The 18,538-nt window shown below is 37.9% G+C and overlaps 1 protein-coding gene and 1 pseudogene across 3 annotated transcripts in view; one reads left to right on the top strand and one right to left on the bottom strand.

Moving 5' to 3' along the window:
* The window catches only part of FNBP1L (formin binding protein 1 like), a 128,914-nt gene that overhangs the window by 96,587 nt on the left and 13,789 nt on the right, over positions 1–18,538 (bottom strand). The gene's annotated exons all lie outside the window — the stretch shown is intronic.
* Positions 7,388–8,565, top strand: LOC143650020 (protein TFG pseudogene; annotated as a pseudogene).

Below are 18,538 nucleotides of genomic sequence, written 5' to 3' on the forward strand. Positions count from 1 at the left end.
TTATTAACCAAATTAAAATATACCAGACTTCTGCAAAAATCAACATAGTTTTAGTGTAGAATTAACAGCAAATCCACTAAAACGTTTTCATCAATGAATGAAGCTTTATCCTGTGAACATGGCTTGTTTTACATATTTACATGTCTTTTATTTTGGGTTCTGATTTTTTTTTTTTTTGATGGAAAGAAAAGTCCTTAGGATAGTGGCTCTTCTGACCTGGATGTATGCATTCAAACTCATTTCCTGGGTTTTCTTGGTAGGGTAAGGCCTTATTCTGAAAAAATACCACTTGATGTTTTCTCTAAATTGGTAAAGCCAATGTCAATGCAAATCATCAGTATTCTATCTCTGCCCTTGAGTTCTTCAGGATGTGGGCTTGGTTTCAATTTTAAACATAATCTGGAAAAAGCATTTCAAAAGCCTCAAAAGCTCTAGATGAGGGAAGACAGCAGATCTAGATGTACTTTGGATTATGGGCAACTTCTAAAATTCCCCCATCTGCCTCTACTGACTCCCCCCAGCAACTGTTTAGCACAGTTCCTGCTAATGTCCCCTAGAATACCCCTGTTTCTTGACCCTGAGAGCTGGAGGCCATTCAGCACTGAATGATGACTGGTGATCTCTACAAGTGACTGGTGATCTCAACAAGTGACAGCCCAAAGCCCAGAAACGTCCTAGAGTTGGCTCTTTCACGAGGTCTGTGTAAATAAAGTATGAACTTGTTTAGGCTATTATGCCTAATTGAGGGTTCTACAATTTAGTCAGCCATCTAAGGTGATATACCTATGAAATAAATAGGATGCACCATTCCTTCAATACCTTTGATTTTTCTAAGATCTGTGAGCTGAATGGCTTCAAAACTTTCCTTACATGACATAAGAAAAATCCTTTACCTCCTCTAGAGGTAAGCTATAATGCACAGTCTTTAGTTTAAATGATTCATCATTAATTCCAAACTGTTTCCAGCTGTGGTCACACAGAACTAAGCAAAGACAGCTTTCCAGGTAACAGTCAATGCCGTGATGGACCCTCCTGTTGTATTCCACAGACCCACCAAACAAAGGCCTGGCTGACAATATAAGGTAGCTCTTAGGTGATTTATTTCCATCTGAGAACCATTCACTGTTTTATCCACTAGCCTCATGAAAGTTGGCTTCAAAATCTCTGAGGCCAAAGTTATGGTTTCTGGCTTGGATCACGTGAACTCTGATGGGCTGGGAAAGAGACCAGGCACTAGCACAAGAAGCTGCAGCCCACATAGCCAAGAAAGTGCCCCTGGTCTGCCAAGTGGGCGCTACAGAGGCACGGGCAGGCCATCAGTAGCATTAGTGGTGATGGTGATGCGTGCAGCTTTGGTACTCTCCTAAAAATGCCTCCTGGGTTGTGACCAGCATTCCTACTCCTCACTGTCTGCCTCTGAGGTGCAGGGACTGGAGGTGTGCTGGGGGTAGATGACCAGTGGACTGTAATCAAAGCCATCTAGACTCTGCTGGGCTGTTCTGGGCAGGACATTCTTGTCCTGAGTTGGGGGTGAGGGGGCAGCGGTTGAAGGAGCCAGGATGGAGAAGGAGGTGTGGGAAAGGGGGTGAGGGGAAGGGGTAGGAGGAGCAGGAGGCTGCAGTGACAACTACAAGCTTCGCACTCACTTGCCGGACTCTTGCAGACTGACACGGTGAGCTGGCAGCTGACAGCTGGAAGGCAGTTCGGCCCCTCCGGTTCATTTTAAATTATTTAAGTTTACAAAAATTAAGCTTACATCCAACTTTTCACAGATTTGAAGGTAAGTCTATTTAAGCATAAGAAGTATGACAGACTTGGAAATAGATAAATAACTTTTATTAGTTAAAAAACAGTCTACAACAATGGTTCTCAAACAAGGGTAATTTGGACCCATCCACACCACCCTCAAGGGACATTTGGAAATGTCTGGAGACATTTTCGGTTGTCACAATGGGAGTAGGGGTGGGGAGTGCTACTAATAGCTGGAGGGTATAGTCCAAGGATGCAGCTAAATACACTAAAATGCATAGAACAGCTCTCTCTCTCCCTCAACAAAGAATTATCCAGCTCAGAATGTCAATAGTCCCAAGGTTGATAAACCTTGGTCTATGATTCTTCTAGAAGATACACAGGTAATCCAGAGACTGCCTGCCCAGAAACTATTTGAAAACTATTGAATGGAACAGGAATGCTCTAAAAAATTGGCCTGGTTAGAAAGGAGAGGTGGAAGAAGCTAAGTGGGCCTTCTAAGCTAAGTGGGCCTCCCCAGAGATCTAACAGAAATACACACAATTGAGAGAAGGCCAAAAAAAAAAAAAAAAAAAAGGTTTGAGTTAGACCTTAAAGGATGAAAAATGGGGGTAATGAGATTCTGGATAAGATACTGAAGAGGAGGTGACACAAGTCAAAAATGAGATTTGGAAATAAACGAAGAACCAGAAAAAGAATATTAAAAATAGAAATTAGTATCTTATTATATCTTCTCGCTTTCTGGGATAAAAAGATTTACCAAAAATGCATTAATAGAGGATATGGCTATATAGGATGTCTAAAATAGAAACACGGATTTTTCAAATTAGACTGTTTATTCTCTGCCCATCTGCCTGTATTGTTCAGGAAGGCTATGATTTCTCAATTTTACAGGAGTGAACTCTTCCTTTTAATTGACTTACTATTAAGGGCACGTTTCCTTTGCTCTACTGTCATATCTACAGCAATAACAGCTTGGTATTGTAGATTATTTTTGTGTTAAAAGAGTATTTAAAGGTCATAAGAGCTAGAACAGCTTCATAATATTAAGCACACCAAGAAGCCTTCAGAATGAACATATACAACCTATTATTTTATAGATAAACATCTTTTTCTACAATGTATCTAAAATAAAAAGCCTTTTTAGTAGTAACAAATAAATTTAAATAGGTTTTATTTACTTCACAGTTTTTAATTCAAAAGATAATTGAGCAGTTGCTGCTTTCAGTGAGAGCATATTGCCATGTTTATACATGTGTGTTTCAGATTTACTCATTGAGATCTCCCTTGCCATCACTCTACATTAATCTACAATTAACTCTTTCTTGGAATACAGCAGCAGGCCCTTAACTGGTCTCTCCACATCCTTTTTCATCCAATCCTTTTCACCATGTAGCCAGAATGATCTTTTCAAAAAGGCAAAAACAATCATGTAAGGCAACAGAGTACATGTTGTTAAGAGCGAGGCTGTCTAAGTTCAAATCTAGACTCTGCCATATATTGTGTCACTTTTCACAAACCACTTCATCTCTTTCCTTGGTTTCCTAATCTATACATGCTGATGCCGATATTCCTGTCTTAAATGGTTGTAAGAATTATATGATAAGTATTTTTATATTAATGGTGATCTACGTCATCAACCTCAATCAGAAAACATATATCTGTAACTGTTTTGGTCCAACTATATGGGCCTTTTCTTCCCCCCTGCACTTGAGACACAGCCGCATACCCTTCCTATTTGAGAGCTTTTATACACGCTAACTCTCTGCCTGAATTCTCCTCTTCTGCCCGCTCCTACTGGTAACTGTCTATTAGGTCCTAATCATCTTTCAGCTCTCTGTTAACATTTTTTCCACAAGAAGACCCACTTTCAAACTAGTGGTGGTTAGGGTTTTATGCTGAGATCACCGTATACAGTTTTGTTCCACTAGTTTCATAGTATTTATTCCTTTGTATAACTATTTGATTATAATTGTGCTCCTTTCCACCACGCCTGTTTTTGCTCACATCCTATCCCTACTGCCTAACAATCATTTGTTGAACTAAATGAATGAATAATAACTGGCACTAGTGCCAGGCATTGGTTTGAATGCTTTATTTATTATCTCTTAAATCTCACCTTGAGGGTAGGTATAATCACTCCTACTTTACACTGTGAAAAGTAAGGCTCAGGATTTAAGGGCTAGTAAATGGCACTGGGCGGAGCTACAAAGAATTAAAGGTAGATCCTGCACTTGGTGCCATATTATAATCTACTAAGAGATGAATAAATGCTTTAAGTAAATATGAAATCAGTTATATTATTTTGCATTATTACTGCATCACTGGTGTTCACGTCATGCTGTCATGTTTTATATATACACATATATATATATATATATAAATATAAAAAAAAACATGGCTCAGTGGCAGAGTTCTTGCCTGACATGCAAGAAGCCAGGGCTCAATTCCAGTTCCCTGCCTAAAAAATAAAACAAACAAACAAACAAAACTTATGGGATGCAGCAAAGAAGATGCTGAGAGAGAAATTTACTGCCTTAGATGCCTGTATTCAAAAAGAGCATCCTGAAACCTAGAGGACCCAGCCTCTCCAGAACATCAGCTAGTTCCATCTCCCTACCCCAGATTAGTGACAGACCTTTCCAATATGAAAAGGTTAGAATGGCCATAGCCCAAACACCCTAAGAGAGGGATGGAAAGATGAAAGGTGATGGTGGAGTTATACAGTGAAGATAGGATTTAACAAATGGATATGAATGCTGAATCATTAAATCAATATCTCTTTTACTCTCCAGTATCTTAGAGCAGCTAAAAGTAAAAACCTAAAATTGTGGAATTGTAACCCATGTCAAACTCTGAAATATGTTCTACAACTAATCATAGTGCTGTAGTTTGAACTTTATTGCTTTTTTGTATATATGTTATTTTTCACAAAGAATAAAAGAAGAAAAAAGTCAATTGTGATGATAAAAAAATATTTAAGCCTTCTAGCCACCTATATTCTGGAGTAGCTAGAAGGAAAAATCTGAGAGGATCATATGGTAGCCCATGACAAACTCTGGGATCTGTTCTGTAATTCCTTGTTGAAGAGTGCTTTGAACTATTCCTTTTTTTCCCTTTGTTTTGTATATAAAAGTTAAAAAAAAAAACAGCAAAACTCAAGGAATTACTGTACAGGTGGAGAAACTAAAGAAAGAACAGCTAGCCAACCTCAAAGCAAACAAAAGGAAAGAAATAAAGATTAGAGCAGAAATAAATGAAATTGAGAATACAAAAACAATAGAGAATCAACGAAACCAGAAGCTGGCTCTTGGAGAAAATCAGTAAAATCGACAGAACCTTAGCTAGACAAACAGAGAGACAGAGGATGCAAATAAATAAAATCAGAAATGGGAGAAGGGACATAACCACTGACCCCGTAGAAATAAAGGAGATAATGAGAAGATACTATGAACAACTATATGGTAATAAACTAGGCGATGCAGATGAATAGAAAAGTGTGAACTAACATTGACTCAAGAAGAAATAGATGACCTCAACAAGCTAATCACAACTAAAGGCAATGAATCAGTCATCAAGAAGCTCCCAAAAAAGGAAAGTCCAGGACCACATGGCTTCACATGAATTCTACACCAAGCATTGGTACTAATACCAAGAAACAATTAGTACCAATTAGCTCAAACTCTTCAAAGAAACTGAAAAGGAGGGAAAGCTACCTAATGCATTCTACAAAGTCAACATTACCTTAGCACCAAAGCCAGACAAAGATACTACAAGGAAAGAAAACTACAGACCAAAAACACTACAAGAAAATTACAAACCAATCTCCTTAATGAAGAAAGATACAAAAATCCTCAACAAAATACTTGCAAATAGAATCCAGCAGTACACTAAAAGAATTAATACATGATGACCAGGTATGCAAGGCTGAATCAACACAAGAAAATCAGTTGATGTAAAACACTACAAATCAATAGATCAAAGCAGAAAAACCACATGATCATCTTGAATGAAGTTGAAAAGACATGTGACAAAATTCATCACCCTTTCTTGATGAAAACACATCATATCTCATAAGAATAGAAGGGAACTTCCTCAACATGATAAAGGGAATATATGAAAACCCCACAGCTAACATCATTCTGAATGGGGAAAGACTGAAAGCTTTTTCTCTAAGATTAGGAACAAGACAAGGATTCTCACTGCCACGTTGTTAATTCAACATTGTGCTAGGATTTCCAGCCAGAGCAGTTAAGACAAGAAAAAGAAATAAAAGATACCCAAATTGGAAAGGAAGAAGTAAAATTTTTACTGTTTGCAGGTGACATGATATTATATATCAAAAATCCTGAAAAACCTACAGCAAAACTACTACAGCTAATAAATGAGTACAGAAAGTGGCAGAGTACAAGATCAACACCCAAATATCAGTAGTGTTTCTGTACACTAGTAATGAGCATTCTGAGGAGGAAATCAGGAAAAGTCCTGGACCAGATGGCTTCATATGTGAATAAATTTAACCAAGGCCACAAAAGACCTATATCCAGAAAACTACAAGAAACTGCTAAAAGAAATCACGGAAGACCTAAATAAATAGAAAGGCATACTGTGCTCATGGATCGGAAGACTATTTTAAGATGTCAATTCTACCCAAATGGATTTATAGATTCAATGCAATACCAATTAAAATCCCAACAACTTACTTTGCGGAAATAGAAAAAACAATAACCAAATTGATTTGGAAGGGAAGGGTACCCCGAATAGCTAAAAATATCTTAAGAAAGAAAGATGAAGTGGGAGGTCTTACCCTACCAGACTTTAAAGCATTACGAAGCTACACTGGTCAAAACAGCATGGTGACTGCCATAACGACATATAAACTGATCAGTGGAATCAAATAGAGTATTCAGAAATAGACCCTCTCATCTATGGACAACTGATCTTTGATAAGGCAGTCAAGCCAAGTCACCTGGTACAGAGCAGCCTCCTCAATAAATGGTGTTTGGAGAACTGGATATCCATATCTAAACCAATGAAAGAGGACCCCCATCTCACACCTTATACAAAAATTAACTCAAAATGGATCAAAAACCTAAACATTAGAACTAAGACCATAAAACTTTTAGAAGAAAATGTAGGGAAATATCTTACAGATCCTACAATAGGAAGTGGTTTCCTAGACCTTACACCCAAAGCACAAGCAATGAAAAATGAGACAGATAAATGGAATCTCCTCTTTTATGCATCAAAGGACTTTATCAGGAAAGTAAAAGGCAGCCTATGCAATGGGAGATACTATTTGGAAAGCACATACTGGATAACAGTTTAAAATCCAGAATATATAAAGAGATTCTACTACTCAACAAAAAGACTAACAAGCCAATTAAAAAATGGGCAAAACACATGAACAGACACTTTTCGGAAAAGGAAATACAGATGACTCAAAAACATATGTAAAGAGAGGGCAACTGAGCTGTTGTGACCACCACATTCCCCTGACACCTCAGAGCCTGGTGGCAGGGGCAGCAGCAGCCTCGTACTGGAACAGCCAGCAAAGACCCACAGGAAGGTGACAGTGGTGGCTTTGGCAAGCCATCTTTATCTAGAGTTGTATACACAGAGGATCCTGGAGTCCACCATGAATGGACAGTTGGACCTAAGTAGGAAACTAATTATAAAAGCTCAACTTGGGGAACATATTCAGCAAATTCCCACTCTTTATAAAGATATCACTTATGATGAATTAGTGCTAATGATGCAATAAGTTTTCAGAGAAAAACTTCTCAGTGATGATGAAGTTACAATAAAATACAAAGATGAAGATGGAGATCTTATCACAATTTTTTATAATTCTGACCTTTCCTTTGCAAATCAGTGTACTAGCATCCTGAAACTGACATTGTTTGTTAAGGGCCAACCAAGGCCCCTTGAATCAAGTCAGGTGAAACATCTCCATGGAGAACTGACAGAACTTTGAAATAAAATTAATCACTTATTGGATAGCTTGGAACTACCTGGAGAACCATGACCTTCCACCAATATCCCTAAAAATGATACTGTTGATGGTAAGAAAGAAAAGCCTGCTGCCTCTGATTCTTCTGGAAAGCAGTCTACTTAAGTTATGGCTGCAAGTACGTCAGCCTTTGATCCCTTAGAAAAAAAAAACAAGACAAAAATCAATAAAAATGTCATGTCTATATTTGGTTTAACAGAAAATCAGGTTTCAGGGCCACCAGTGCTGCTGCAGAACACCATTCTGGAATACCTACCTGACAGCACTGCTTCCTCTTCCTCAGCACCTTACCCACGAGGAGTTAAGTCACAGTAGCCACCATATACGTGAGCTCAGACACAAACAGGTACCAACCACAGGCTGGCTATGGTGCTCAGCAACCACAGGCTCCCCATCAGTCATCACAACAGTACAGTATTCAGTATTCAGCAAGCTATAGTCAGCAGAATGGACCCCAACAACCACAACAGTTTCAGGGATATGTCCAGCAACCAACTTTCCAGGCACTGGCTCCTGCTTTTACTGGTCAGTCTCAGCAATTGCCTGCTCAACCACCACAGCAGTAGCAGGCAAGTAATTATTCTCTACAATTTATACACCCAAACTTCTCAGCCTACTAAATACATTGTGTGGTCCCTACTTTATAACCTGGAATGGCTTCAAGCCAACCCAGGGCCTATTAACCAACATCAGGTTTTACTCTACCTCCTGGAAATACCATGACCCCTCCGCCAAGTGGGGTCATACATAATTGTCCTCCCTTTTGTCAGAGCTATACCCAGCCTGGACCTGGTTATCAATAATGAGACTCACCTACACTGATGAATGTAGCTGCTAGCTATTTGCCTTCCAAAAGACCCCACTGCTATTATTTTACTTTAATTTGTATTGAAGCTCAGAAATTTAAAACATAGAGTATTTTTATAACAATATCACAGTTTCTGTTAAAACAAAGTATAATTTGCTGGAATATGAAAAAAACAAGATGAAACTTTTCCTCCCTGCTTTAAATTATAGTAGATTCTTAGTTATTTTATTTTGGTACGCTATTCTTAATGGATATAGAGTGATTCACTTTCTAGTTTGCCTTGTCCCGAGAATATTAAAATGTTAGGTAGAGGTTTAGCCATCTTACCTGGTTTTTTATTATTAATGTGATGTACTAAAGTAGATCCCTTTAAGAAGACAACCATATACTATGTGCAAAATATAACACTGATAGGCCAATAACGATGACAGAACCAAAAAGAAAATATATGAATAGATGCTCACATCACCAGCTGTTAGGGAAATGCTAATCAAAACCACAATGAGGGACTGAGGAAGACAGAACAGGATATGTAGAGTTCATCCTTGTTCCAAGGAACAGCTAGAGAAGGGATGGGAGGGCCAATGAGATGGTGATTCCAGGTTGTAAGTGACCTGGAAGGGTCTTCTACACCACATAGGGAAGCCCTGGTTGCAAAACCTGAGGAACTGAGTAGCAGAGAACTGGAGGCCATTCAGCTGGTGCAAATAGGCCTAATGTGGAAGCCTGGAGCCCTCAGGAGTACACGGACAGGGAGACAGGGACTAGTAAGTAAGCCAAGCTGCGTCTGTTGTACACACTACCCTCACCAGCACAGCCCTGCGACCAATCTCATACCCGACTCACATGAACCTCATCACCCACCACCCCTTCCCACGTTCCAAGTGTCCCTGCCCTGCCAACCCCTCACACATGTACCTGCCCCACACCCCCACCCCAAGCACATGCACACCTGCCCCATCCTCTCCAATGCCTACTTTCCCATTCCTGTCCCTGCAGGTGATCACCAGCACATAAAGGGTGTGGGTGCCTACCTCCAACAAGATAGACTCACCCCCAGCCCATACATTCATGCAACCCCACCCTGGCCCCCAAGCTCAGCAAACGTGTACATCAGTTTATGGCCCTCCAAGATCTGCCTAGGCGCACAGCCCCCAGTCACATGCATCAGCTCTGGGCAAGCACACATCTGCACAACTAGCCACATCCGTCCCCAGCCCACACAGTTGCAACACTGACTTACTACACTGAGCTCTGCGCATGTGCACAAAGAACCCCACACCCTAGAGCAGCGCATACCAGGGCCCTGCTCCACAGATCCATGCACCCGTACAGCCATATCCTCCCTACCTCTGAGTGTCCACACTCACAGGCACTAGCACAGCATCCCCAATCTTAACTATACCTGCACAGCAACACATCAGTGCACTGTTGTGTCATGCCCTGCATCCTGCTCCATATTCACCCCACAAATACAAGGCTTTAGACTACTGAAGGAAATTCAACTTCCAAAGTAAACCAATCAAGACATTTACATCCCACGAAAGCAGCAGAAGATCACTAAGCATATGATAATGAAACAGATATATAGCCCAGTCTAACAACCAAATTAAAACATCAGAGGAGACAGAGACATGGCAACAACTAATCAAAGATGTTCTTGTAACTCTACTAAATAAAATAAATGGGATGGCTAATAACATAAAGGAGATTAAGAAGACACTAGAAGAGCATAAAGAGGAATACAAAACAACAGAAAAATAGCAGATATCACAGAGATTAAAGATGCTGTAGACCAAATAAAAAAAGTACTAGAGACACACAACAGCACATTTGAAGAGGCAGAAGAAAAAATAAGTGAACTAGAGGGCAAAACAACTGATTTCAAACACTCCAACAGCAAATGGCAAAAAAAGATGGAAATATATTAATTGGATCTCAGGGAATGATAGACAAAACAAAGCACACAAATATAAGAATCTTTTATGTCCCAGAATGAGAAGAGAAAAGGGGTAGGAAGATTAGTTGAGGAGATAATGGAGAAATTTTCCAAGGGCATAAATATGCAAGTCAAGGAAGCTCAACAAACTCCAAACAGAATAAATCCAAATAGGCCTTCCCTGAGACACATGTTAATCGGTCTGCCAAATGCTGAAGAGAAGCAGAGAATTCTGAAAGTGGCAAGAGAAAAACAATCTACTACATACAAGGGTAACCACATAAGACTGAATTCAGACTACTCAACTGGGACTATGGAGACAAGAAGGCAGTGGTATGATATATTTCAGATCCTGAAAGAGAAAGACTTCCAGCCAGGAATTCTGTACCCATCCAAACTGCCCTTCTAAGATTTTCACAGAAACAATCTGTGAAAGAATGTGTGAACATAAGACTAGCCTTACAAGAAATACTAAAGGGAGTCCTGTCAGCTGAAAAAAAAGACAGTAAAGGGAGGTCTGGAGGAAGGCACAGAATTAAAGAATATCAGTAAGGGTAAATTAAAGGATAAAAAGAGAAAGGGAAAAAAAATACATAAATGTGATAAATAAAATCCAAAAGATAAGATGGTGGATTCAGGAAAACTCCTTTTCCATAATGTCTTTGAATGTTAACAGACTAAACTCAGCAATTAAATGATACAGAGTGGTAGAATGTATTAAGAAATATAACCCAGGTATATGCTGCTTACAAGAGACTCATCTTAGACACAAGGATATAAATAGATTGAAAGTGGAAGGATGGAAAAAGATGGTTCCACGCAAGTTATAACCAAAAGAAATGAGGAGTAGTTATACTAATATCGGACAAAATAGACCTTAAATGTAAAGACATCATAAGCGACAAAGAAGAACACTATATATTAATAAAAGGGACAATTCGCCAAGAAATAACAATCATAAATGCTTATGTTACCAATCAAGAAGCTCCAAAATACATGAGACAGACACTGGCAAAACTGAAGGGAGCATAGATGTTTCAAAAATAATAGAAGGAGACTTCAATACACTGCTCTCCTCTATAGACAGAACAACCAGACAAGATCAACAAGGAAACAGAGAATTTAAATAACTTGATAAATGAATTAGACCTAACAGACATATATAGGTCACTGCACCCCAAAACAAGGATATACATTCTTCTCTAGTTCTCATGGAACATTCTCCAAGATAGATCATATGCTGGGGCAAGAAACAGGTCTTTAGAAATTTTAAAATACTGAAATTATTCAAAGTACTTTCTCTGATCACAATAGAATGAAGCTGGATCTCAATAACCACCAAAGAACAAGAACATTCAAAACAACCAGTGTGTCAAAGAAGAAATTGCTAGAGAAATCAGTAGCTATCTGGAGACAAATGAAAACAAGAATGCAACACATCAGAAATTATGGGATCAGCAAAGGCTGTAATGAGAGAGAAATTTTTGCCCTAAATGCTTGTACTAAAAACAAAATAAGACAGACCAAAAATCAAGGACTTAACTACTCACCTGGAGGAACCTGAGAAAGAACAGCAAACTATTTCCAAAGCAAACATAAGAAGAGAAATAACAAAGATAAAAGCAGTTAAATGAACAGGAGAGCAAAAGAACAATAGAAAGAATCAATAAAACCAACAGTTGGTTCTTTGAAAAAATCAATAAAATTGATGGGCCACTAGCAGAACTGGCAAAGAAAAAAACAGAGAGAACGCAAAAAGTCAGAAATGAGAAAGAGTGCATTACTGCAGACCCTGAAGAAATAAAAGAAACCATAAGAGAATACTATGAACAACTACATGCCAACAAACTAGACAACTTAGATGAAATGTATAAATTCTTGAAAACACACAAATAAGCTACACTGACTCAAGAAGAAACAGAAGATCTCAACAAGTCAATAACAAGTAAACAGATTCAACAAGTCATTAAAAATCTTCCTACAAAGAAAAGCCCAGGGCCAGATGGCATCACAGGGGAATTTTATCAAACATTCAAGAAAGAACTAACACAAATCCTGCTCAAACTTTTCCAAAATATTAAGGAAAAAGGAAGACTACCTAATTCATTTTATGAAGCTAATATCATTTTAATACCAAAACTTGGTCAAGATGCTGTGAGAATGGAAAACTACAGGCCAATCTCCCTAATGAACACAGATGGAAAAATTATCAGCAAAATTGCAGCAAATCGAATCCAAGAAACCATTAAAAGAATTATATACCACGACCAACTGTGTTTATACCAGGAATGCAAGGATGGCTCAACACAAGAAAATCAGTTAACGTAATATAGCTCATTAAGAAATCAAAAGGGAAAAATCACATGACCATCTTGATTGATGCTGAAAAAGCATTCAAAAATTCAACAACCTTTTCTGATAAAAGCACTTCAAAAGACAGGAACCAGAGGTAACTTCTTCAATATGATAAAGAGCTTATATGAAAAACTGATAGCCACCATCGTACTCAATGGAGAGAGACTGAAAAGCTTTGTCTCTAAGATCAGGAACATGACAAGGATGCCCTCATCACCACTATTATTCAACACTTGTAATAGAAGTTCTAGCTAGAGTAATCAGGCAGGACAAAGAAATAAAAGGCATCCTAACTGGAATGGAAGAAGTAAAACTTTCATCATTTGCAGATGACATCCTGAGAAATCTGGAAAATCATCCTGGAAAATCCTGAGAAATCTACAACAAAGTTACTTGAGCTAATAAACAAATTCAGCAAGGTGGTGGAATAAAAAATTAATGTGCAAAACTCAATGATGTTTCTATACACAAGCAATGACATAAGCAGTCAGTTAGGAAAAAAATCCATTCAAAATAGCAACTGAAAGAATCAAGTACTTAGGAATGAACTTAACTAGGGACGTAAAAGACTTGTACACAGAAAACTACATAATAACGCTAAAAGAAATCAAAGAACATCTAAATAGGTGGAAAGACACCCCTGTTTATGGACAGGAAGGTTAAATTTAGTTAAGATGTCAATTCTATCCAAATTGATCTACAGATTCAACACAGTACCAATCAAAATCCAAACAACCTACTTTGAACACTTGGAAAAGCTCGTTACAAAATTCATCTGGAAGGGAAAGAGACCCCAAAAAGCTAAAAACAACCTAAAGCTAAAAAGAAGAATGAAGAGGGAGGATTAACACTTCCCGATTTTTAAACTTATTATAAAGTCACAGTAGTCAAAACAGCATGGTACTGGCACAAAGATAGAAGTACTGACCAATGGAATTAAATCGAGAGACTTATTTTAGGTCTCATATTTTTATTTCCCTTCAACAATCTTTTGTTTTTATAGTTGTATTTTTTCAGTTTATTTGCATTTAATGTTATTATTAATACACGCTGGGTTTCTGTATGTCTCATCTACCCATTATACATTTTTTTCTATTATATAAACAAACTATATTTTTCCTTTAAAAAAAAGTAAACAGAGAGATACAAGTGCTAGAGAAAATGTGGAGAGAGAAAGATGCACTTTGCCACTATTGGTAGGAAAGCAGAGTAGTATAGCCCCTCTGGAGGTCAGGGTGGTAGCTCCACAGGAAGCAAGGGGTTGCGCTGCAGTATGATCCTGCAATCCCATGGGACCTAAGGGTACTTCGACTGAGGAATTGAAGGGGGAACTATGATGTGTACTTACAATGGACTATTAAGCAGCTACAAGAAGGAAAGAAGCTGTGAGGCATGCAATGAAGTAAATGAACCTTGAGGACACTATGTTGAGTGAAATAAGCCAGAAACTAAAAGACAAATATTATAATGCCTCACTAATACTGACTAACTATAATGTACATCCAAGAGCATAGGTTATCAGGGGAAGGCCTATTGTAAAAATTCCTTCTTTGTAAGCTCTTAGAACAGTCACATTAATTCCAGAGTTGTAACTGTTATTTCTAAATTCTGAGATGTTGAGCTCTTTTTATATAACCTGGTCATTCCCTGGAACTTTGGGTATTTGTGTGACACGTAAGACTCAGAGACAGAGTTCTGCAGCTATGAAAGTCAGCATTACCCCATACAGCAACTGTTAAACACACTGAAAAAGTTATCAGACTCCAGTTTTGGATATGAATGAAGCTGATCTGGGCAGGGATAATGTAAATCAAACTAAAGAGTAAAAGATGGCACTGACTGTGTTTTATAACTTCAACTTCTGTGTGAGACCAAAGGAAGAGATATTTATTTGGTCCAAAATTTATATTTTCTGTAGCACATCATTTAATTTAACTTGTAGGGTCAGTTTATTCAAACACCATAATTACATGAAACTTTGAATAGAGAGTAAGATCCTGTTTGTTTGTACAAGTTGGTGTGATGTCCAGATACACAGAGTAATCTGGGCAGAAGATTAAAAAGTATTTGCAGAGCCCTCTTGAAGGACGGGGAAAACCTGGAAACAAACACATCAAACTTTCCCACTTGGGGAAGGCCTGAAATTCTCCAAGCATTAAGGACTGCCAATTTGACAGGCCAGGCCCTTGACCTTGGGGCTTGCACTTAAAACATTTTTTCCTGTAAAGAAGCCAAGCCCACTTAAAATTAGGCCTAAGGGTCACCCCACCCCCAGAGAATCTCTTTTGTTGCTCAGATGTGGCTTCTCTCTCTAAGCCACCCCGGCAAGTGAACTTATCCCCTCTCTACTACACCGGACATGAGTCCCAAGGGTATAACTCTTCCTGGCAACGTGGGACAGAAATCCTAAAATGAGCTGGGACTCAGCATCAAGGGATTGAGTAAACCTTCACAACCAAAAGGGGGAAGAGAGAAGTGAGACAAAATGAAGTGTCAATGGCAACAAAAGATGAATCAAATGAAGGCAAATTTCTCAAAAATCATTTAGGAGGCCAGAGGATCCTGGGAAAGAACAGAGACTGTGATGAGAATCTAACTATATTACAACAACCTCACTGAAGGGGATGGGAGAAAAGGTGCTGACCTAAGTAACTTTGCAAATAAAGAGTCCATTAAGACTAAAGGGGAAAGAAAATGCACGCAACTGCTATACTCTAGTTGATAAAGTTGTTTCCCACGGGGGTACAGGTTAACAACTGTGATACTGCTATACATGCATACTGAACTGGAACAATTAAATAAATGGAGGTGGTAGTGGGAGCTAGTGAAATGGTCATTTCAAGGGGAGGAGGCCAGAATGACCCATGTGATAATCGATTCAAATGTGAGATATCAGTAAGAATTCAGGTTCAACTTGATGTACAGATCGTTACATACAGAAATATTTATAGATATGTGTATATACATGGTTTAATATACACACATATTTCTTTAGTCTGTCAGCTGAAAGAGCCTTATGAAATGACACCCCAGTAGTAACTAGCATACCTGGCACCCAGGTCTTGATTTCTAATACCATCCTTCAATAAAAGAGACAGGACCCCTTGATACCCTGGTTATTTAAAATGATGGTGGGCTGTGTTATACCACTGAAGGTCCCCATCTCCCCTAAAATTTCTGCTCTGTCACTTATATTACTGCTATATGTCTTTTTTTTCCAGATTTTTCAAATATCCATATATCCTATCTTTGATATAGAGAACTAAGAGAACACTGCTCCAAGATAAAAGTAGTGGATGCCATTTTGAAAGTACATTCAGAAAAGAAACAAACAGCTCTACGTATTAAAAACATAATTAAAAACAAAGCTACTGACTCAGTGTTTGCCTTTAAGTATAAATGACATGTTGAAAACTTAAGGAAACAAGTGCTACATATACGCAATATATAATAGTAATGTGGTGCTGACCCTGTTAACCAAAGGGCAGAATAAATAAATAAAATGCCAAAAAGGGTCTTAATTGAAAATAAGAATTAATTTTGTTTTTAAAATATTGTTTATCAATTTATTTTGGATAATTTTTTTTAGAAAACATTTTCATAACTTGATAAATTATAATTTTGTTAGAAAAGCTGCTCTTAAAACATGTAAATAGTTGACAAACAATGTAAATAATTTTGTTAAGAGGCTTCAAATGTTTATACATGGAAACATACATACACACTTTTTGCTGCTTTGTTTCTTTTTCCCTACTATTTCTATATTGTGGTCATTTCCTATGCAAATAATGGAGCAAACAGTTGTATAGTTGTAGAATTTGAGAGAATGAGATGTTTTCATATTAATGACAATTTTTTTTTGAAAAATAAAAAGGGCCTAAAATATTTTTTTAAAAAAGCCTAATAGCAAATATTTAAAACTCAATATAAGACCTTTCTGTTTCCAGTAAGGCTAATTAGGTTATATGGATCAACTATCACTTTCTCCCTGGATAAAATATATTTTAAAAAATTTAAACATCCAAGACAAGAAAACAGGGAATTATAAGGTGACAAGTGAAGTAAAAATGAGAACCCAGAAAGACAAAAGAACACGGAAAACACATTTGCCCTGAAGACATTTGACAATCCTGGAAAACTGGGACCTTGGTATTGAAAGCATACTAGAAACATGGGGACAGAAATAAAAATCCAGCAACCACACAAGAATTTCAAGTCCTGAACTTGGGTTAAGGTGGTCCCAGACTAGCAGTAAACCCAGGCACGTGGCAGAAGCAAATACAAATCCTACGCATACAAAAAAGGATGGTTCTAATATAATATTAAATGGAAGAATTCAAACATAAGAGTACATATGGATTCCTCACAGAGTTAAACAGAATTACCATATGGTATGGCAATTCTACTTGTAAGTATATATATAAAAAAAAATTGAAAACAGGCATCCAAACAGATACTTGTACAGGCATACTTCAAAGAAATTGTAGGTTCAGTTCCAGACCAACAGAATAACAGCGAATATCGCAATAAAGCAAGTCACACAAATTTTTCTGTTTCCTAGTGCATATAAAAGTAATGTTTACACTATACTATAGTTTATTAAGTGTGCAATAGCAATGTACCTTAAAAAAATTTTTTAAAATACTTTATTGCTGAAAAAAAGCTAACCATCATTCTAGCCTTGAGCGAGTTGCAATCTTTTTGCTGGTGGAGAGTCTTGGCTTGCTGTTGATGGCTGCTGACTGATCAGGGTGATGGTTGCTGAAGGCTGGGGTGGCTGTGGCATTTTCTTAAAATACGACAATAATGAAGTTTGCTGCATCAATCGACTCTTCCGTTCATGAAATATTTCTCTATAGCATGCAATGCTGTTTGATAGCATTTTACCAACAGTACAATTTCAAAATTGGAGTCAATCTTTCAAAGCCTGTGACTGCTTTATCAACTAAGTTGATATAATATCCTAAATCCTTTGCTGTCATTTCAACTATGTTCACAGCATCTTCACCAGGAGTCAATTCCATCTCAAGAAATTACTTTCTTTACTCACCCATATGAAGCAACTCCTCATCTGTTCAAGTTTTATCATCAGATGGCAGCAATTCAGTCACATTTTCAGGCTCTACTTCTAATTCTAGTTCTCTTGCTATTTCCACCACATCTGCAGTTGCTTCTTCCACTAAAGTCTTTAACCCCTCAAAGTCATCCATGAAGACAGGAATTTTCTTCCAAACACCTGTTAATGTTAATATTTTGATCTCCTCTCATGAATCATAAATGTTCTTCATGGCATCTAGAATGGTCAATTCTTTCTAGAGGCTTTTCAACCTATTTTGCCCAGATGCATCAGAGAAATTACAATAGATGGCAGCTACAGCCCTACAAAATGTATTTCTTAAAAAAGACTTAAAAGATGATATGACTCATTGCTCCAAGGACTGCAGAATGGATGGGTGTTAGCAGGTATGATTCATCTCATACAAAATTCATCTAACAACATTCATCTCATAAATCTCCACCAGAGCTCTTGGGTGACCAAGTGCATTGTCAATCAGCAGTAATATTTGGAAAAGAATCTTTCTTCTGAGCAGTAGGTGTCAACAGAGGGCTTCAGACATTGAGTAAATCATGCTGTAAACAGATGCGCTACTGTCCAGGTTTTGTGGTTCCTTTT

The sequence above is a fragment of the Tamandua tetradactyla genome, chromosome 11 (assembly GCF_023851605.1).
Source record: "Tamandua tetradactyla isolate mTamTet1 chromosome 11, mTamTet1.pri, whole genome shotgun sequence".
Lineage (NCBI taxonomy): Eukaryota > Metazoa > Chordata > Mammalia > Pilosa > Myrmecophagidae > Tamandua > Tamandua tetradactyla.